Here is a 13,043-nt window from a genome sequence, read left to right as displayed (position 1 = left end):
GGATGAAAATGTTAAATAAAGATTGGTCCCAAGACCAAACCTTAAGGAACTCCACTAATAACCTCTCCCCGGACTGGCAGTTCACCTTTCAGCATAACCTGTTATAGTTAAGGCTAAGATTCTGTCATGGTTTTTTTTAAGTAAAAGTCATGGACAGGTCACAACAAAAAAAAAATTCACAAAAGCTGTGATCTGTCTGTGACTTTTGCTGCTGTGGCTCCATGATTTCCCCCACCATCGTGGCGGCTGGGAGTTGTGGGGGAAATCATGGGAGCCGCAGGATGACCATATTTCCCAAAGGAAAAACGGGACACCCCAGCCACTTGCCCAAGGCGACCCACTCCCCCTGGGCAAGCTGTCGCCTGTAACTGGAACCCTGAGGAGGGGCTCCCTCAAGAGTCTATCACCTGTGCTGGAACTTTGCAGGGGGGGCCCCCCCTGTCGATTGTCGCTGTAACCCTCCCAGGGCCACATTACTGTCAGCTCCAGAGTCCTGAGAATGTCACGGAGGTTTCTGGAAGTCTGATTCTGTAACTTCCATGACCTCCGCGACACAAACATAGCCTTACTTATAGCCTCCCCTTTAAACTAGTTTCTAACTCACCTTTCAGTTCTAATTTAATCCCCATCTTCTCCAATTTAACTTACAGTTCCATGTGGGAAGTTATCAAATGCTTTACTGAAATCCACATAGATTAGAGTCTACTGCTTTTCCTTTATCTAGAAAATTGGTTATCTTCTCAAAGAAAATCACAGCATTTCTTAGGAATTTAAATACCAAGATTAACATTGTTTAAAAAAATAAAGATGATTTTACGTGCAATGAGAAGTTGTACCCACTGCTTTATATTATTGCCTTGTTAGAATTTGTCAACAAGTACTTTTCCATGGAAATAGCGGCACTTAGTGAAGTCAACAGTATATTCAAGAAAGTGAACCAGAACATTATAAATGCAAAGGAGGACCATTTCAGACTTGCAGCCGGATATTTTAACAAAATTACTGTTGGGACCACGCTAATTATGATTTTAAAGTCTGCCAATTTTCTCACTGAAAGGGTAAACTAAAACTATATTAAGGGGATAGGCAAAGGCATTTTTTAAACTATCAAATGGTAGTATTTACTACATCCATTGAATTTTTTTTAAAATTATGTAAACATAATGCCTAAGAACGGCCATACTGGGTCAGACCAAAGGTCCATCTAGCCTAGTATCCTGTCTTCTGACAGTGGCCAATGTCAGGTGCCCCAGAGGGAATGAACAGAAAAGGTAATCAAGTGATCCATTCCCTGTCGCCCATTCCCAGCTTCTGACAAACAGAGGCGAGAGACACCATCCCTGCCCATCCTGGTTAATAGCCATTGATGGACCTATCCTCCATGAATTTATCTAGTTCTTTTTTGAACCCTGTTATAGTCTTGGCCGCCACATCCTCTGGCAAATTGTTCTACAGGTTGACTGTGCGTTGTGTGAAGAAATACCTCCTTTTGTTTGTTTCAAACCTGCTGCCTATTAATTTCATTTGGTGACCTCTAGTACGTGTGTTATGAGAAGGAGTAAACACTTATTTACTTTCTCCACACCAGTCATGATTTTATACACCTCTATCATATCCTCCCTTAGTCATCTGATTTCCAAGCTGAAAAATCCCAGCCTTATTAATCTCTCCTCATACAGAAGCCGTTCCATATCCCTAATAATTTTTGTTGCCCTTTTCTGAACCGTTTCCAATTCCTTTTTTTTTTTGGGGGGGGGGGGGGGGGGAGATGGGGCGACCACATATGCACGCAGTATTCAAGATGTGGGCGTACCATGGATTTATATAGAGGCGATATATTTTCTTATTATCTATTGCTTTCTTAATGATGCCCAACATTCTGTTCATTTTTTTGACTGCCGCTGCACTTTGAGTGGATGTTTTCAGAGAACTATCCACAATGACTCCAAGATCTCCTTCTTGAATGTTAACAACTAATTTAGACCCCATCATTTTATATGTATAGTTGGGATTATGTTTTCCAATGTGCATTACTTTGCATTTATCAGCACTGAATTTCATCGGCTATTTTGTTGCCCAGTCACCTAGTTTTGAAAGATCCTTTTGTAGCTCTTTGCAGTCTGCATGGGACATAACTATCTTGAGTAGTTTTGTATCATCTACAAAAATTTTGCGACCTCAGTGTTCACTCCTTTTTCCAGATCATTTATGAATATGTTGAATAGAAGTGGCCCCAGTACAGACCCCTGGGGCACACCACTATTTACTGCTCTTCATTCTGACACTGACCATCTTTTGGTTCTTATCTTTTAAGAAAATTACCAATCCATAAGAGGACTTTCCCCTCTTATCCCGTAATAGCTTACTTTGCTTTAGAGCCTTTGGTGGGAGCTTGTCGAAGGCTTTCTGAAAATCTAAATACACTATATCCACTGGATCCCCTTTGTCCATATGCTTGTTGACCCCCTCAAAGAATTCTGGTCAACTGGTGAGGCATGATTTCCCTTTACAAAAAACATGTTGACTACTCCCCAACAAATTATGTTCATCTACATGTCGGATAATTTTGTTCTTTATTATAGTTTCAATCAGTTAGCCTTACTTCAGTACCAGGCAAATGGGCTTGTAATTGCCAGGATCACCTCTGGAGCCCTTTTTAAAAAGATAGGTTACAGACTACAGTTAGCAGTTCTGCAATTTCACATTTGAGTTCCTTCAGAACTCTTAGGTGAATTCCATCTGGCCTTGGTGAATAACTGTTTAGTGTATCAATTTGTTCCAAAACTCCTCTAATGACACCTCAATCTGGGACAGTTCCTCAGATTTGTCACCTAAAAGGAATGACTCGGGTTTGGGAATCTCCCTCACATTCTGAACTGTGAAGACCAATGCAAAGAATTGATTTAGTTTCTCTGCAATGGCCTTCTCATCCTTGAGTGCTCCTTTAGCATCTCTATCATTCAGTAGCCCCACTGGTTGTTTAGCAGGCTTCTGGCTTCGGACATACTTAAAAAAAAATTTGCTACTATTTTTTGAGTCTCTGGCTAGCTGTTCTTCAAATTTTTTGGCCTTCCTAATTATATTTTTACACTTCATTTGCCAGAGTTTATGCTCCTATTTTCTTCACTAGGATTTAACTTCCATTTTTTAAAGGATGCCCTTTTGCTAATGTATAGCTAATTTTAACATTAAAACTGAAATTTATTAAATATTAAATGTTGATCTCAGGAATTCTAGAGTGCATAAGAGGTTTCCCCTGAAAAATAAGTTAAAGAAGTCTTTGCTCCACTTAACTAATTACATTGTAAATCTAATTTTAAAAATGAAAATTCAGCACAAAATAAAGAACCCTATTTTTAGAAGAGAGATTTTTTTCTATTTTATTGTATAGAGAGTCCCAAAAGTTTAAGCACCGGCTCAAGAATCATTCAAGGGTTGGTGGAATTTGCATAAGTTATGTAATGCATCTATAGTCCTACAAAAAACACTTTCATCTGGATTTTTGTGTATATAATTAAAAGAACAAAATAAATTACATGGTTATATTAACTGTCCTCTTACCTATTCAGTGTCCATAAAATGCAGTGTAACAAAGGACAGATGAACTGAGAATTAAGGGAACCTGTTTTTAACAAAGTGTTTTGAGATAATATCCAAGTTATTTAATTAACTATGAAAATCAAAGGAATGATTAAGACAAATTGTCCATTAAGACAAATTGTTACAAGGGCATTTCATAAATGTTAGATAGTTAAGGTTTAGAAATCAAGAAATTTTGGATAGCTGCATTCTTAAAATTAAGCACTTAACTATTTCAATTTAGTTATTTTTAGCTGTTTGAGACTCTTCCAGACAAACTTGCGATATTTGTAAGCCATCTATTTGTCTAGGGCCTCTAGGCTTTTATGGCAGACAGAGAAGCCACACTTTGGGGCCTCCACACAGGCCCAGGTAGGCTGATGTTTAGCTGGCCACTGGAGTCTGGCCAGTTAAGATAATTGGAACTGTACTTAGATGAATCTAGTGGGCAGGTACCCCATTCACTAGGATCAAAAAAGTTGCAAAAGGGTTGAAATAGCAGTTGCTTAGGTGCTACACTGTAACCCCACAATTTGCTCCCAGGTTGAAAGATTAATTCAATCATCCACAAACATGTTATTCTAGCTTTTTGTGGGGAGAAGTGATTTTTTTTTTCAACCTATGTAAACAGTTTTATACTTTGAAGAGGAGAGAACGGATATGTGACCACCCAAGAACAGTGGGGTCACGTGGAAGAGTCAATCTTTTGGACCCCTCCTGGGGCACTGAGCAAGCAGATTTGCCATTCTTTCTACAAATATGTGCATTTTTCCCCTATAATAGCTATACCCTTAACAGCTACAGGATACAAGGTGGCTGAAAATGTTCAAACCCCATTTGGTACAATTGATCAGTTGTTTTAGTCACAAGGCAAGATACAAAGATTGAGGCTAGGTTGAGATACAAATGCTGAGCTGGTTTGAAAAGATCTTCTAGCAGGACCTGAAGTAATTTGTTCAAGTTCACCTGCACAGTATATGCTTACAGTTACCAAGCCTATGACAGATGGCTCAATACTTCCTACAAATTTATTTATAATTTGTAAACAGTGTAGAAGACATTGTGACAGAAAGCAACTAAGCGACCATAATCCAGATGTATACATTTTCCCCCTCAAGACATGCCCTGACAAACTGCCCCTGAAGTAGAGACACTGAGGAAAAAGGTGGAGATAGGACAGACCAGGTCAGGTCAAAGAGATTGATACAGTCTTTCTACATCGTTATTTTGGCAAGGAAAAATGAGGTGCAAGCTTCTCTAGGGATTTCTTAAACTGTCCTAGATCATTAGGGATATGGCAGCTGTAGCCCATAAATAGCCACACAAGTCATGAAGCACACGGTTCACAGGAGTAAGAAGCCAGCACCTATTAACCCTAGGGCACTGCAGAAGTGCAAGGGGAAAGCTCTGAAACACCTCCAAACAGGTAACTGCTTGTTAGTCACCAAGAGAGGAATCTGTGTAGACAGTCACTTGAAGAGAAAACTAGTTTCCTATCTTACATTAACTGTGGTTCTTTGAAAGGCTGTCCATGTGGGAGTCCTGTAGTGAGATTCTGTACTAGCCCACTTCACCCTTTGTCCTTGGGTGGGTGAGTTGCAAGGACATCTAGGGAACAGGTGCAGCTCCAATGGGCTGTGCTAGCTCAAATAATATGATATTACACACATGGGGTTGGGGCAGCCCACCTGGAGCAGAACAGCCTATGCTGTGGGTTCACCATCTGTCTTTAAATAGTTAAACAGTAAAGCTGTCTGCATCTTTAAACTAGCAAACACAAAAGGTAACTGTTTGGTTGCAGCATTTTAAACAAAGGCCCTGACAGACTGTCTCTCTAGTTCTTCACATCCAGTATGAGTCAAAGATGACACCCAGGTTATGGGCTTGAGTGACAGAAAGAATGGTGGTGTTGTTCACAATGATCAAGAAAGGAGGGGAGGGTTGGAGGTAAGATTAAGAGCTCTGTCTTGGCCATGTTGAGCTGGAGCTGATGGAAATACATCCATGTGGGGGTGTCAGACACAGACCAAGATTGTAATTTAGACAGAACTGGAGTAAAGTTAGATCTGTGAATCATCCACATACAGATGGTGGTTGAATTTGTGTTTGCAGGTGAGATTACCCAGAGATAAGGGGTAGAGGGAGAAGAGAAGGACCAGGGACAGAGTCCTGGGAAACCCCCACAGAAAGCTGAAGGGGGGGACAAGAAGAGGAGGAGGAGGAGCAGGAGGAGGATCCTGTAAAGGACAACTGAAAGAGAAGTTAGAGAAACAGGAAAAGAACCAGAATCTAAGGAAGGTCAAGATTTTAAGAAGGAAAGTATGATTGACTTGTGTCAAAGGCAGCTGACAGGTAAAGGAGGATGAGGACAGTACTGGTTCTAAGAGCTGGCTAAAAAGTTGTCATCAGAGACTTTGGCAAGAGGTCACAAAAACATTCTCTCTGGTTTGAGATTAAGTAGGAACATTAACGTAAACAAATGACTTTCTTTAAAAAATTGTGAGTGGAAACAGGTTTAATGAAAGGTTGTATGCAACCTTAACCATAATTTTTTAATACTGTGAAAGTTATCACTATACATTATATAGGACTTGAAATGTATTAGGAAATTTAGCTAATCCAAATCAATTAAATCACTGAACATTCTTAGATATTTTAAAATATGGCGGTATTGCATGCATTGCCCCAGTGAAAACACCCATGGAAATAACCTGCATTATTTCGCACCTAATTTAGGGTGGCAGTTTGTCATCTTCTCAGTCAATTCTGCACTTAAAAGTTGAGAGTTTTCTACATCTCTATAGAGTCTTTAGGTCTTTGACATGCTACAACATATATTATTTAGCCGTATGCTGTTAGGGTGTGATCTCACTCCTATTACAAACAATGGCAATATTCCCACTGAACTCAGTAGCGCAAGATCAGTTTCTTAAAGCAAAGAGTACAGATTTCTATAGATTTATATTTCTATTTAACTGTGCTTTTTACTCTTTGTATTAAATCATTCCTGTTAGTCCAACTACCCTGGTTTCCATTGCTAGGTAGTCTACAATAAACCAAGCCATCATTAATATCATATTCCATTTTAAACATACACCACATATGGCTGACCTCCAATTCTGCCTTCTCATCAATGTTCAGCCCTGTATGTTTGCTACTGCTACTATGATACTGCAGAATAGAAAGTTGCTCAGATAAAAACTATGAAAAAAAATAATTTTACACTTATTCTTTTCCCAAAATACATTCTATCAGTGTGATTTTTTTAAAAATCCCTAAAATATCAAGTACATCTACTGCAGGGCAAATACGTTAACATACTTTTAATATATGCCTTTCTAGATGTACTAGTTGAGTATTTCCCCACAATTGATAAAATGACCAAAACTGTGCATACAAGTCAGGTATGCTGTACGCCTAATAAATTGTCAAAAACAAAAGCCAGAAACAGTGGTTGTTCCCCTTTCCCCCACCCCCAGTGATGATCTTCTTAGCCACCTGACTGCAGAGCCATAATACCACAAATTTTTAAGTGTGGATCTGTATCAAGAAATTGGTATGACAAAGCTGTGGTATGTTAATGAGTGCATGCAGGAAGCAGAAAACCACTCCTAGATTAAAGTTTTCAGCACATTCTATAAACAGCAATCAACTGAGCTTGTGAAGGAACTTAGGTATCAAGTGACTGAGCTGCTAACAAAAACATGCACTCTCTAAATACTGTGCCTATATTTTAAAAAAGTTCTTGGGGGGGCGGCGGAGAATCTGAGGAATTGCAGAGCAGCAAGCCTTACATCTGTATTGGACAACTGGTTTAAATGATAATTTAAAAAAACAGAATAGTAAAGTATCTGAAAGATCAGTATATGATAGGATGAACCAGCAGTTTCTCCACAGGAAACTTGTATCTCACTAATCTATTAACGCTCTTTGAACACATCAGTGAAGTAACTGATAGAGAAGAAATGGCTGATAAAACTTTCAAAAGGTTTTGGATTAGGTTCCTCACAAGAGACTACTAGAGAAAATAAGCTGGTAGAGTGAGAGGCAGAGTATTGCCATGGGTCAAAAACTAAAAGTAAGAGGTAGGATTATATATGATTGATATTCATCATGACAAAAGGTTAACAGGGTGCCTCAAGATTCTGTACTACATCCAGTGTTTACTATAATTTATTAATGATCTGGAAAAGGAAGCAAGTAGCAAAGCAGCAAAACGTATAGATGACAAAGCTATGCATGTTCATTAGTCAAAACTACAAAGTACTGGGGATCAACTTCAGAGAACTAACCAAACTAAATGAATTGCAATATGAAGGCCAATAGAGTTCAATGCTGATAAATCCAAAGTAATACACACAAGAGGGAAACAAAACTACACATACACCTTACAAGGTTCTTACTTAATTGCTATCAACCTAGGAAAGGAACTCTGGCTTCTTCATAGACAACTCAGTGAAGACTTCTGTTCAATGTGCAGATGCGGTCTAAAAAGCAAAACAAGACATCTAGATGCATAAGGAATGGAACAGAGAATAACTCGTAAAAATATTATAATGCCATTATATTAATCAATGATGCATCCTGTTCTTGAATACTGTGTGCATTACTGGTCACATCACCTCAAAAAGGATATTGCAGAATTAATAGGCATTCAGAGAAGGTCTCCGAGGATGATATGGGACATGGAAAACTCTCCATGAAACTGAAAAAATGGGACTGTTTACTTTAGAAAGACAACAAATAAAAGTATATAAAATATTGAACGCCATAAAGAAAATAAACCAGAATGAGTGGTCAGTGAGTGAAATTCAAAACAGTAGCAAATTCAAAACTGATTAAAAGGAAATCCTTTCACACAATGGATAATTAGACCATGGAACACACAAATACAAAATGGAAAATAACTGGCTAGGCAGTAGGACTGCTGAAAAGGCTTGGGTTGTGGGGAGGGGCAGGGTTAGAAAACCTGACCTGTGAGGAAAGGTTAAAAAAAATGGGCCTGTTTAGTCTTGAGAAAAAGACTGAGGAGAAATCTGGTATTTGAAGACTTATGTTAAGGGCTGCTATAAGAAAGGACAATGATCAATTGTTCTCAATGATCAGGGAGAGTTGAACAAGAAGTAATCAGCTTAATCTACGGGAAGGGAGATTTAGGTTAGATAGTAAGAAAAACTTTCTAACCATAAGGATAATTCAGCGCTAAAAAAGGCTTCCAAGGGAGGTTGTGGAATCACCATCATTAGAGGTTTTCAAGAACAGGTTATTGAAATATCTGTCAGGGATAATCTAAGTATACTTGATCCTGCCTCAGTGCAGAGGGCCACACTAGACCTCCTGAGGTCCCCTCCAGCCCTACATTTCTATCACCACCACCACCAGTCTTTGAGATCAAAAACTAAAGATTCAAAAAGAGATTGGATATTTATATGGATAACAAATTAAATTTTGGAAGGAATATTAAACCTTATTCTTCAAAGTTTAAAGACAATCTCTATTAGAAATCAGGATGAAACCTAATGTGAAGGGCCAGATTATCCCACATCTGCCTGTTAGGGGTTTTTTTTTACTCTATCTGTGAAGCAACTGGTGCTGGCCACTATTCAAAATCCTATACTGGACTAGATGGACTTCAGATCCGTTTCAGTAATGGAATTTCTAGTTCCTTACAACTACTTTCTTGTTCAAAATCTTTCTTTCTATCTGACATAATGAGGCTGCACAGAATTCATAGTTCAATCAATCATTCCACAAACGTGTTGTTATCTACCCTTTTGGGCACATTTCCATTGTCGGTGTCTCAAATGACCCCAATTACAAAGAAAGGTTGGGTACTGCATATCATCTTTGAAGGTAATTGCCAAAAATCCCCTTACAAGTATCTACATGTGATGGGGCGAGGGGGAGGAAAAAAAACCTGTATTAATGCTGACTGACATCCCCCCTTAACATTCAAGCAAAACCTATTGTTGTAGATCCACTGACAATTTAATGGATATCTACATATACATAACAAAGTCTAATTATTATATTTAAAAAACATTTGTCATCCAAATGTTACACAGCAATAAGGCATATGCAACATCCCAACACGTACTACTTTGAACTTTGTTTCCCCACAGATCATTCAATCCAATAAACATTTATTATTGAGGTTTTATTCTTTTAAGTCAAAGATATATACTGTCAAAGTCATCTCTGTTCTCTATCCATAAACTTCATTCTGGACCCCTACAGACCAGAAGAATACTGGAGCAGCACAGTGTACCTATGAGAGAAAGCACCCTCTGTTAAACTTAGACGATCTCCTCTTAACAATGCTTCAGGAAGGTTTCATCCTTTGAAGTTATGTTCAGCTGTCCTCTATGGGGCAGATGTTCACAATAAGAGGAGGTCTTGGTGAATGATAAAAGAATCTCAAAGGACTGTTTTCTTTTAACTGCTACAAGGTTAAAATGAAATCAGTTATGTTCTCAATCTCAGGAGTGAATCTGTACGCCATGCACATGTGCCCTGAGCTTCCCCATCGCAATTCAAGTACTTGTGAATTGCAGTATTCTCACTCAGATGGGAACACCAGAGATAAGCACAAGAATCCATGTTCTTTTAAATTTCAGAAATTTACAGAAGAACAGAGGATGATGCTAAAAACATGTTGGTGCTTAAAATTAGGTTTGGCACAATGATTTTTATTTTCTATAATTTTGACAAAACTTATTTTTCTCAGATTTTTTGAAGATTTACAATTGCAGGAAATTATTAAAGGGGTCAAACAACTGTTTCATGACACTAGACGTTGAGATTAAAGACATTAAAACTTTTGATTATTCACCTGCAATAATGTTATTTGAGATGTGCTGTGCACAGATACACATCTAAAGTGGAGTGTGCACACCCAGGGAACTCACGTAGGAGACTCTTGCCAGCCGTACCACTAGGCAGGGCACACACTTCATCTCTCTTTGTGTGCCCAGATGAGGGCATAAGTGGAGAACATATCTGCTGCCTCCCTCTGTGTCCCATCTCGCCACTTCTGAAATATTGTCTGAAATAGTGTGGAAGGTGGGAGGGTTGTGGAATGTATATGTACACAACATATCTCAAAGAACAGTTACTGCAAGAGAGAAACTTTCTCTGAGTGGATTGTAAATCTTACATTCCACTTTAGATGACTCTGTAGCAGTTCCCAAACAGGTGGTAGAACTTCAGATCTGAAGCACCAATTTGCTGAAACTGGCATTGTCTCAAGAGGTCTGAGTGATAACAAAACATCTTGAAAACGTATGCACAGAAGACCACATTGCTGCTTTACAAATGTCCATAAAAGGGTGGTTACTCAGAAAGGTTGAAGAAGCAGACTGAGCCATTATTCTCGGTGGAGGAGTGACTTTCACAAGTTCAAAACAAAAGTTTGATAAAGTAAGAGAGAGTTGAGATATGCTGAGCTGCTACTGATTCGCCTTTAATTTATCAAGCATAACATGCAACTAGCCCGGTAGAGGCTTTGAACAACTTAGTACAGTTGATACAGAATGCCAAAGCACAATACACACGTAAGGTGTTAAGTTTTCCCTCTGCTTTAGAGGAGTATGGTTTTGGAAAGAAGGCTGGAAGCTGAAAAAGAGGAGTTCATGTGGAAAGCTCACACCACCTTTGGTATGAATTTAGGATGTGGACTGAGAGAAAGGTTGTCCTTATAAAAGGTCATATAGGAAGGGTCAATTAGTAGAGCCTGGAGCTCTGAAACTCTTCTGGCAGAAGCAACTGCTACCAGAAACTCAGTTTTCATAGATAGCTGAGACAAAGGCGTAGTCTCCAGGGGTTCTAAAAGAGACACCATTAATCTGGACAGGACAGGACAAGATCCCACACTAGTACTAGATGAGAGAGACTAAGTCTTTCAGAAAACTGAACACCAGAGGGTGAGGAAAAAAAAACAGAAACACCCTCTATCAGTGGGAAAGCCACAGATACGGACCCTAGATGAACCCTTAGAGAGCTAATCAAAAGGCCAAATGATTCCACATGCAATAAGTAAATCTAGTATATGGCTAATGTCCATGCAGTAGCACATTAGTCTTATATTAGACTAGATGAGATGGCTCCCAAGGAGAAAAATCTTTTCCACTTTGCAGCATAGGTGGCCCTAGTGGAATCTTTCCTGAAGATCTGTAGAGCAAAGTTTCTCATGATCATTTAGCCAAACATCATCCAGGCAGTAAGAACCTGAAGGAGAGACCGAAGGTTTGGGTGCAGTGACTGACACTGGTTCTGAAATAGGAGATCCTTGATGAGAGGTAACATTAACGGAGGGCTGATGGAGACTCGATGCAGCATAGTCTTGGCCAAGATGAAGCTATTAAAATCAATGTTGCTTTATCTTGTCTTAGCTTCCTGATTACCCTGGGGTTGAGAGAATGTATATAAGTAGCCAACCAGACCATGGGAGAAAATGGGGACTGTGACTGAACCAGCCTGTGGACTTGCCCATGAGCAAAACTTCTTGCATTTGTTGTTGAGATCTATCATGGTCAATTAATGGGGTTCCCCACTACTGAAAGATCAGAAGGAGTATGTCCTTTTCCGATGGACCACTCATGATGGTCCACATGACTCCCTCAGCAGGTTTTAACAATGGTGTTTTTCTCTCCCAGGAGATGGAAGGCTTTTAAACAGACACGCAATTCCTAATCCATATGTTCCAACGATGGAGAGCTTCCTGACATAACCAATTGGATCTCACACACGTGGCACTACCCAATTCCTGAGAGTGGGCATAAACATCTCACTTGGTCAGCGAATCACCTGCAGCTCCAACATGCTTGTGTAAAGCGAGACTTCTTAGCATTACCAATGAACTTATGCCTTCAGTGCACTAAAATGGACACCCCAATCTGTCCTGGACATGTGTTAAAAATGTCTGTCAGTTCTGGGTCTAGAAAAGGAACCCCCACTGAAATAGCATAACCACCAGGTCTTGGGATCTAAGCACTTGTGAATGTACGCAAAAGAACATTCTTCAAGGGACAGGCAGACAAAAGGACAGTGTGCTGCCTTCCTGGACCCAAGATACAAGACCTCACTCTAAGATTGGAAGAGCTTCTAAAGTTGACAGGCAAGGATCCATTGGTGATGGTTCATATCAGCACTACAGATATATTTCATTGCGGGGTATCTTACAGATAATAGATGACTTCAGGGAACTTGGAAACATATGAAAGAGGAATGTCCAATCATCTTCTCTGATATTCTTCCTTTCCCACAAGACTGTCAGCCAGATGGGTGGGGAGGTGGACAGGCTCCCACTCCTGACCCCAACCTATATGTCTGTATGGAGTTTCCTGGGGCCAGGCCCCTCGGACCTCCAGTGGGAGCAGAAGGTGATGGTCAATGGGGAGACATTCCTGGGGTGGCGAGATCCTGGGACAGAGAGAACTGTTGTCAGGCCCTGGGTGGTGCAGCCT

General features: G+C 39.7%; 1 protein-coding gene across 10 annotated transcripts in view; it reads right to left on the bottom strand.

The window, feature by feature from the left end:
• The window catches only part of PHTF2 (putative homeodomain transcription factor 2), a 187,670-nt gene that overhangs the window by 163,538 nt on the left and 11,089 nt on the right, over positions 1-13,043 (bottom strand). The window contains exon 1 of one of the 10 annotated variants that reach the window (XM_073328590.1): positions 7,983-8,045. The exons of the other annotated variants lie outside the window; for them this stretch is intronic. The gene's annotated coding sequence lies outside the window, so the exon portion shown is untranslated. Of the gene's footprint in view, positions 1-7,982; positions 8,046-13,043 lie in introns of those variants that run through there. 10 annotated transcript variants of the gene reach the window in all.

This window comes from Lepidochelys kempii, chromosome 1, assembly GCF_965140285.1.
Source record: "Lepidochelys kempii isolate rLepKem1 chromosome 1, rLepKem1.hap1, whole genome shotgun sequence".
Taxonomy (NCBI): Eukaryota; Metazoa; Chordata; order Testudines; family Cheloniidae; genus Lepidochelys; species Lepidochelys kempii.
The sequence above is the reverse complement of the archived record's forward strand: the minus strand, read 5'-3'. Positions and strand labels throughout refer to the sequence as shown.